The 7,423-nt window shown below is 36.0% G+C and overlaps 1 non-coding gene across 1 annotated transcript; it reads right to left on the reverse strand.

The window, feature by feature from the left end:
• Positions 1–3,967: 3,967 nt before the first annotated feature.
• On the reverse strand, positions 3,968–4,049 carry Trnal-aag (transfer RNA leucine (anticodon AAG)). The gene has a single exon. It is a non-coding gene; the product is annotated as a tRNA-Leu (tRNA).
• Positions 4,050–7,423: the final 3,374 nt, after the last annotated feature.

Raw genomic sequence — 7,423 nt, forward strand, 5'->3', positions numbered from 1 at the left:
GGTTCTGCATATGAAAACAACACTTCAGACCAGATTTGAAAACTGTATAGTGATAAAAGGAACAAGGCATTTCCACAAATTCCTTGGCATTGTGGAAAACTTAGTTTGATGCTATGTAACATCAGAAACCAAAATTTATGAGGATCATTGTGACAGTAAAATTACATCTCTGTCTTTAATGTTGAATGACACAGTGGCATGTATGTATGATGGGCAGTGGTGCCTTACAGAGGTTGAAAGAATAAGTTTGGAAAACAATGATGTTTTTGTGCATTTTTACCACCCTGCTGGTCCAAGAACATCATTCAAGAAATCGACTAATGACAAAGTTTGGATACCAATGAAAAATGTTTTAAGTAAATTTTCAGTGCTTGAACTTACCACAGCAACTGGGAGGTCTTATTCTATATCACAGAAGCTGTCTGAAGAAATAAGTGTCCTTAACATTCACCATCAGGTTTAGGAACAGTCACATGTCAAAGGATGTTAATTGAGAATATTTATTTTAAGTATGTCAAAATAATATAAATGTTAATTTCAGTGATGTTTCCACTTTTGCATATAATTCAGTACCTTACTTCAACAATAATTGAATTGTTTTCTAAAAACAATCATGTCAATTGCAATGTTGTAATTTAACCCAGTGCAGAGATATTCATATTTTTGTTAACGTCTCTAAAGTGAAACATCGTCACACACAAATGAAAATGGCTACCATTCAGTAATAGTGAAAGGTAAAATTTTTTAAAAAACTGTTTTGAACTTCTCAATTATAGGGTAATCACATATAAAAGAATAAAAATATTTAAAAATGGTCAAACATCCAACTTAATTTTTATTGGACCACTTCATTTGGAGTGACCCACAAATCACACACAGCGGTACTGCTAAAAATCTCTCCAATTTTTAAAATGAATACTTTATTGGCACAGCCACTAGGCTACACCAAAAACATTGAAGTACAAAAACTCATTGTTTCTGATACCCACCACTGTAAAGGAACTCCACAAAGTTGTATGTAGCTAAAATATCAGTTGGTATTCATGAAGAAGATCTAACTGCAGTGTTATACAACATTATTAAAGTTCTTTCACCACAAGCTACTTTCCTGGTATTCATTTACTAAGATTTGAAGCTCCTCTTTATGTTCTTCTGTCTTTGCAATTTAAAAATTGGGTTGTTTTGAAAATCTGCCTTACGCGAACACAAGTAGTTCATTTCTTATTTTATCCTGACATGTTTTGACAACTGTGTGTCATCTTCTGTGGTTCAGATTTTTATTCTTAAAATTATATTGATAAATGAACTGCATTATTATACACCATTTTTTGTGCTCTTTTTTTTTGGTCTTTTTTTTTGACAGCATACCATCTGCAAAATTTTCCGCCCTCTTTCATGTCTCTGGTTGGTGTTCCCAACAACTGCTGTTCAGTGCACTGTTTCCACGCAGTTTTCCACAAAAGTATGGAAGTAAACTTCACACTTTTCAATAAAAAAAAGAAATCCTGAAAATATGGAAAATTAGGCCCGTAGTTCCATCTCACTACTATCTTCCTTCTTTTATAACCAAAAAAACTTGACTCATGGGATGCCCAAAGGAACAGTACCCTCTAGTAAATAGCAATTTGTTTTCAGGCATGGAAGAATGACAATCTGCAGTATCACTTTTCATAAATGTTTCAAAACATCACATACTCCACTCCAGAGTGAAAGATTCATCCCGGAAACAATGCACTAGGCTGTGGCAACGTCAATTGTCTGCAATATCCGTCTGCATATTTTGAAAGACAGAAGACAACTGAAGCTGTAACAGATCATGAGAGTCTTATCACAATAACTCAAATGGTAAAAGCACTCCCCACAAAAGGCAATTTTCCAGGTTCGAAGTTTTAGAACAACATACTTTACATACATCAATTCTATAATTAGTTATTGACTACCTTCTGAGGAACAAATGTACAAAAATCTAAATAGTCTTTAAGATAGAAAAATAGGATGTAAGAATGATAACAAAAATTAGCACAACAGTTCAATATAGTTCCTGTTTAAAACAGATAACAGATTGATAATATATCAATGAGTCCAAATCCAAGAACAATTTACAGCTAAATATTAAACTCAAAATTAATACCCAAAATAATGTACTGTAAACGAGGGAATGAAATTATATTACAGATCTGCTCAAGGTAGCAAAGGCAAGTGTGGTATAGCTGCTTTCACGAAAGTTCTGCAACACTATTTACTAAAAAAGAGTTGTTATAATTTCAAGGATTATTCTAAAGTGACAGGTAATTCAATTAAAAATATTTTCATTATAAATGATTACTCTTATGATCAACGAGCACTCATCAATATTTAAAGTAACGCAGAGATGTAAGTCATATAAACATGTAATGTAAGAAGAAATACTGGATGTAGCCTAAGTATTTTTGTGTGTATGTATACATTTATATTGTGTGTATTTGAATCTAGGGATTACTTTAACTGTGTATATTTACATACATTTAAACTGTTTATATTTGTGTATACTTTAACTATGCACCAGTACACATTCAGACAACCTTGGTACATGCTTGTTGTCTGTGGGTGTTGTGATAGGAAAACTTTACACTATTTCTAAAACTGCAGATACAAACTCATTTACTGTTGGATATGAGACACAAATTGAGAGTTGAGTGCAGCTTTGTTCTGAAGGTAACAAATCATATTGCTTACTAGTTTTAATGGGATATACCTATAACTATCATAATATTCTCTGAACAAGAAAAATTGCCAAAGAGTGGCTTCAACTGAGGACATTATAAAATGTTTGCAAGTCATCTGTGGTATGGAGAGAAGAATAAAGAAAAATTTTAATAGGCAGCAGACAGGGTATCATAAGGTGAACTTTTCCTTCCAAATTTCCGTTAATAGAATTGCAGAAGAGATAAGACAGGAACCTTAAAGCGAAACACAACGCAATCCAACATCAAAATACGGACCAAATACGACAATCGACTTGAATCAGCTTTCATCAATAGTAAAAACTTTCCTGACAAAAATTAATTTTCATTTTACTACGAAATGTAAAAACGGAAGCAACAATAACAGCACATTCTTCACAAGACAGTTAATAGCGTCAGGAAATACTACAGTGCATATTTTTATCTGCTCCTATCCACTAACCCGATAACAATATCATTTACATCAAATCCCAAGCACAAATTTCGAACTCTCCTATGAACGATTACGAAAACGACTTAGGCACTATATTCCCAATTTATTTCCGGATATTTGGATTCAAAACGTTAATTGCCTAGTGTCTTAAAAGCAATCGAATGTCATTTTCGTAACGTCGAGAAGTATCACTATAACAGGTAAATAAGATAAATATTTACATTTTTTACCTACGTTAATTCCTTCTGTTTATGCCATCATTTTAGTGTACAGGAAGCTTGGAAGATATGCGAGAAATCGCCAAACGCCACATTTTATCCCCAGGACGAGCGCTACATGCAGAACAAAAATGTGGTCATACTGGTTTGCAAGCAGTGTTAAGTGTGTGTGACAACATGTTATGGCCTTCACTGCAGAGTGCAGAATCCAGCTTGGATCACCATGGAAATAGCTGTAACTGCGACTCAACTCTATGTATCTAAAAATTAATATTACATATTCAAATCTCAGAAGAGGATTCATTACTTACTAATGTTTACTAACAACCAAACGAAGAAGACCAGTTTCCGCTTTAGTCAACGTGTTAAATATCATGGCGAAATAAAGACGTGTAGGTGGTCTTCTGACAAAGTAAATGTGTATATATTTATTCATTTGGTATTTAACGAATGAGAACCTTAATCAAGAGGGAGAACCAGCTCTCACAAAACATACGATCGTTGTATTACACTTTACGATCAATAATCTGCTGTACTTGATCTGTGATACCTTAATTACGAATAATTTAAACAAAGTAGGTAGAAAAAACAATTGGCAGCGGTGGGATTCGAACCCACGCCTCCGAAGAGACTGGTGCCTTAAACCAGCGCCTTAGACCGCTCGGCCACGCTACCACACAATTAGCAGACGCAAACTTAGAGAATTGTAGGGAAAGCACACCCGTGCATCTTTTGTCGTATACGTAAATATCGTGTGAATTTTGCTCATATTAGACACAAAACATTTTTAAAAAATCATTTCCTTCTCGTTTACGTTGTTAAAAGTTATGTCAATACACAACTGCTATCATTAGCAGGTTGTGACCCCACTCCACAGTGACATGTCTGTGAACATGCCTGAATTTTCGCAGTCGGGATGGGCAGGTTTCAAATCTCAGTTCAGATTTAATTTTCCTTTGTGTCCCTAAATCGCCGTGATAGATCTTTTGAAGAAGACACATCTGTTTTGCTTCAAATATGCTTGTCCGATCCAGGCATGTGCTCCGTTTAAATATTGTACTCGACGCGATGCTGAGTTCAAATATTCCTAATAGCAGCTGTGTTGGGCCAAAGCACTGATAGCCTTGATGTGTATGCAGGTAACCTTCCGTTACATCCCCCGAACTTAAGTAAAATGCAATAGTTACGACCCCCGTAAACAAACAATTTCTCAAACTTAACTTTGTCGAACTGTTTGGCAGTGTGTGCTTTTGCGTGAGATCTTCGTCAAACATAGACCGTTTCTGAGAGAAATTTTAATTGACGGCAGATCCGACAAGGCGGCGGACATTGTTTGAGTTGATGTTTCGCCGTGCATGTTCAGAGAGAGTGTTTTTATTATAATTTGTGTGACTGTAACGTGTGTTTCCACAGCTGTGAAAAATACGATCACAGATAAAAACAACAAAGCACAAACAATTACCAGTTTGGTAGAGGTGTTGCGCCTTTCTAATCATTTAATACCCATGTACATGGGATTGAAAATCTTCAACAGAGTAAAGGGTAGAGATGTAAATATGGAGACAGGTTCACTAAAGCGCAAACTACTTTAGTAAGCAATATACTCGGTTCATGTGCAGATGTCTTCTGCACATTGTCTTCAACATAGTGATGTTACTCTACGTACGGAACGTGTATCTGATATTTTCACCCGTCCATGTCCCAGGATCCCGCATAAGTTCAAAATAACGACTGGAAAATTTAGACATTTAAGTACTGGTATAACATGAGAAAAACAGTTTAATAAAATTCTTGTGCTCAACACCAACCTGTGCTGGTAAAATCTGTGTTAAAAAATTATGTAACTACGTGTATCATAATCCAAAAATTGACGTGTCTCCTGTACAACATGATCACATGATTTGTAAAATGTGTGTTATGAGACAAATAAAATACAAATAAAAATACAGGAAGACATTGAAAGAATTCAATGTTCTATGCACAACATACAAGCGAGAGTACAATAATTTTTTTTAAAAAAGATCTGAATATTCCCATGTCATATTATTTAATGACCTTTCATTAGATGACCGAATCTTAGTAATTCTAATAACTTTTCTATTCAGAGAATAGAATAGTTTATGAGAGTAATATTTCCTTTAGTAGAATATCATGGATGTATTTAGCTATCAACTTCAACCATTCCCTGGACCAGAGTCTTGTTTTCTTTTCCTTCTTTATACAGTGTTAAAGTTAATGCAAGAAATGCTGTGTCTGCATTCGTAGTCATTCCCATTCCATACTTCGCGACACCGACGCACAGCGTGCTTCACAAGTGACGTTATACTTGACAAACTTAGCTGGTAAGTCTGCGCGCTTATTTGACAAATCCATGGACAGGAAACAGCTAATTTGACAATCGTGGCCTCTAACCCTTAAAGCATAAGCGTACGGTAACACACACCCCCAATAGTAATAACACGTTGGTAGCATTGTTATATTTATTCTTCGACGACCTTCCACATACCTTTCAACCTTTCTTTGTAACAATGTGAAAGTTCCCCTGTAACACATTTTTCTTTAAAGGTGTATCTTCTACTGCCTGGATAAGAAAGCATATGCTCCACTGAACTTTCTGCGGATACTGCAAATCCGAACATGATAAAGATACGGCATTAATCCTATGTAAAATATGAAGGGAACGAAAATAAGATAAATAGTCAGAGCGAAAATGACCGCATCATGATGAGATACTGAACAAGAGGTACATAGTGCTAATTCAGACGGCGTGGCTGCAATATCTCAACCCTGTGGAAAAAATCTGCACCACCGCCACTTGCTGTCACAAATCTACTGTGAGTGCCATCAATCACTGGAGTGGAATAGCCAAGGCAGAACAAAGATAGATTGTCTTCTGGGAGATGGGAGGCGTGTCTCTCCACAAACGACTGGAAAACCAAAACTACCTGAAAGATTTGGTGCAGGTTAATAGGCAATGAACGTTAACTTTCAGTTTACAAAAAAAGTATCGGCAATGGTTGTGATCAGATATAAAAAACAAACGCTCCAGAACATACTGCCTCTGCGAGATTTTATTTTTGTCATAAATGATAGATCACCTGTTTATAAACATGAAAAGTATGCAACACAGCATCACATGTTATTGCATGTTTGTTTCCACTAGAGTGAAATATTTAGGTCTGAAGAACATCCACGGCTATAGGCATTGTAAGAAATTTTCTCCTCGCTGCTGCTGAGCCAGCCACTATACGTTGCTTCTTTTTTCCACTTTTTTTGACGTGAAAACGTCCATTTGCTCGTCGGTCGAACTTTCTTGTGTGAAATAACACCGTCAGACTTGATCGCTAATAACTACGACACTAATAATGCGTAAACAATGACTGAGTTCACATCAATAGATCACATCTGCTTTTGTCGCGCAGTAATTCTGTTGCCTGTGATGCCATCAAACTAAAGTACACACATGCATGTGACGTTACGAATTAGCTTCGTGGGAAGTTATAAATTAGCGTCCATGGAAACACGTTAAACTAGGACGTTGCTTCGGGTGTCATTGTGAAGAGCTTGTGAAGCACTAGTAAGACCTAATTTGCAACAAAAATACTCGCTGGGATATGTATGAAATCGGTGTTAAACTGAAAATCACAAATTAATTACAGACGTCTCATATGACTCTTAAATATGCTCGGAATCACAGAAGATGCAAGTCAGTAGAAAGCTCGCGTCGAAAGGAATCCAGAAAGCTTAAAAAGTCTATTGCCGAGCGAATGCGAGACTTACGGCAGTGTCGAAAGGAAATTTAAACAAATGGCGCAAAGCCATTATGTAGTTGGCCCATCGAAATACAACGACCAGCGAGTACAAACTTGTGATTTCTCTATTTTGTTACCATTATAATAATCTATGGAACCATTGCATCAAGGAGGTTGATAATTAAATTACATATTAACGCGAAACACATTATTTTATCCCGACGCTTTCGAGAAAAATCTACAGCGCGGACCCGAATGGCACATACAGAATTTTGTTTTGTATCTTTTTGCTGACAC

Source organism: Schistocerca nitens, chromosome 1 (assembly GCF_023898315.1).
Source record: "Schistocerca nitens isolate TAMUIC-IGC-003100 chromosome 1, iqSchNite1.1, whole genome shotgun sequence".
Classification (NCBI taxonomy): Eukaryota; Metazoa; Arthropoda; class Insecta; order Orthoptera; family Acrididae; genus Schistocerca; species Schistocerca nitens.